This window comes from Schistosoma mansoni, chromosome 6, assembly GCF_000237925.1.
Source record: "Schistosoma mansoni strain Puerto Rico chromosome 6, complete genome".
NCBI classification, from domain to species: domain Eukaryota; kingdom Metazoa; phylum Platyhelminthes; class Trematoda; order Strigeidida; family Schistosomatidae; genus Schistosoma; species Schistosoma mansoni.
This window is the reverse complement of record NC_031500.1, coordinates 19,326,596-19,328,864: the sequence shown is the minus strand read 5'-3', so window position 1 is coordinate 19,328,864 and position 2,269 is coordinate 19,326,596.

The window sequence follows — 2,269 nt, the reverse complement described above, 5'->3', positions numbered from 1 at the left end:
TACTAATTTATTTAATGTAAATATAAATATCAGTTTTTTGTGGACATTTTATTAATTTTATAATTGAAATCATGAGTCAATTGAAGCTAGACCACCATAAAAAACCTGGAAGCACTGGACGGCAGCCTCATCCCATTGTGGGACTCCTCAGCAGTGCGCATCTACGATCCCACATCGCAAGATTCGAACCCAGGACCTATCAATCTCGCGCGCGACCACTTAACCTCTATATCACTGAGCAGGCGTCCAACGGTGTTAATGTCTAACTTCAACCAATACACAAAGTTTGAGCAACCGTTCACCAATTGTCTTCAGTTAGTTTATATCTCACAACAGACCTGGTTGAGCTCCAATGGTCACTGCATCTCACTAGTACTCCAAGAAATATCTCTTTGAGCCAGTCACTAGTGAGCATACAGCTATTCCAGTGCTTCCAGGTTTTCCTTGGTGGTCTAGATTCAATTGACTCATGATTTCAACTGTAAATCTAACTGTATAAACGTATAAAACTTGTAAAAAACAATGAAGTGCTCATCATGTGAAATATGTTTGTTACTGGTAGATTGAAAAACAAAAAGATATTGTAACTATCATAGTATACATATGTATTACCAGGAATTTGTCCTTCCAAATTGTTCAGATTCGTTACAAGCGCAAATATTTAAATAATTCGAAGGTTATGAAGAACGTACTGTTAACAGTTTAATTAATTGATTAAATCTTTATATTACTGTTTGTTGCAACGTACTACTATTATACAACCGAATATTCTGTTGTCACTAGATACTCGGATGATACAATATATACAGACTAGGTCAGGTGATACCAGATACATGATCAACATAGACGACCAGACTATAACCTAAACAATACTTTATACAAGAAAATTACAGACAGTTTATAATCAATAAGTTCTGATTCGAAACCAAAGATACAAAGGAAACTATATATTAAGCTGATTGTTTGTTTGTCCACATTCGATGGTCAATCACATACTACTTTTACTAATCACTTATAGTTAGTAAGTAATGTTACAAAAGAACAGTCAATCATGATTTGCAACGTTTTAAATATGAAGATATGTCAAAACAGAAAATAACATAAACTTCTGAAGCCACAGTCAGTTTGAGACGCCACCGAAGCTTTAGAAAACATCAACTGGGTAATTCAAACGTTTCAAAAGTAATGTCAGTAGGACAGATACAGATAGACTTACACATATTACAACCTACTACTTCGCTATGTTTTATAAACATTTTCTATTTCTTTTAAGTGTAAAACTTATATTCTGAATAACAACTGGAAAAGATTGCCAAGGACAGGGTTGGATGGAGAATGTTGATGTGCGGCCTATGCTCCTCCACGAGAGGTAACAGGCGTAAGTAATGCTCTGATATAATTAAAAAATCTTTTCGTGGTAAAAATCATAAGAATGAACTTTTAGTCGTTTACTAATCCATAAAAGAAAATTTTCAAACTAAATTTCACATTAACCTATGAGTCTAATTACAATTCTCAATTGTCCTTATTATCTTATTACTTAAACATTCAATACAAAGATGGCATAAATAAAAAGTAAAGACAAACCTAATTTTTTTTTAATTACAAAGAAACAAGTGATAAAATAAGCTAATCTCTTTAATTTTCATAATTATATACCACACCCATTTTAAATGATTATTGATACTACTATCAAACTACTTAAATGATTAAATTCATTTTGTATTGTTTGTTTGAATCTTCCCATTGATGTGTTAGGACTGCAACTGGTCAGTCTCTAATTTGCATATGTGGATACTGTGCGTATTGCCTCGATATAGCCTCAATTCACAAGCATGGTAAGTAAAGATGGATAGTGGCTAGCAGTGGAATCCAGGACACGCATCATTTTGTCCTATTTGGGACTCGTCAGCTGGATGTACCTGCCACATCTCAGAGTTGATATTCACTTTGGGACTCGAACCCAGTACCTTTCCCTTCAAATGCCATCGCGTAATCCACTCGGCCACTGAGTGGATTATATAGTTGAGAATATGAGTCAATTGAAGCTAGACCACCATGGAAAACCTTGAAACACTGGACAACCGTTACGTCTTATTGTGGGACTCCTCCTCAGCAGTGCACTTTCACGATCCCGCCTCACGAGATTCGAACCCAGGATCTATTTTCAATTAAACAATATGAAAGTTTTGAAATCATTCATTCTTTTATGATTAAAAGCAATCAATCATATCACCCATCTAGTATGAACTCATGAAACAAATACCAG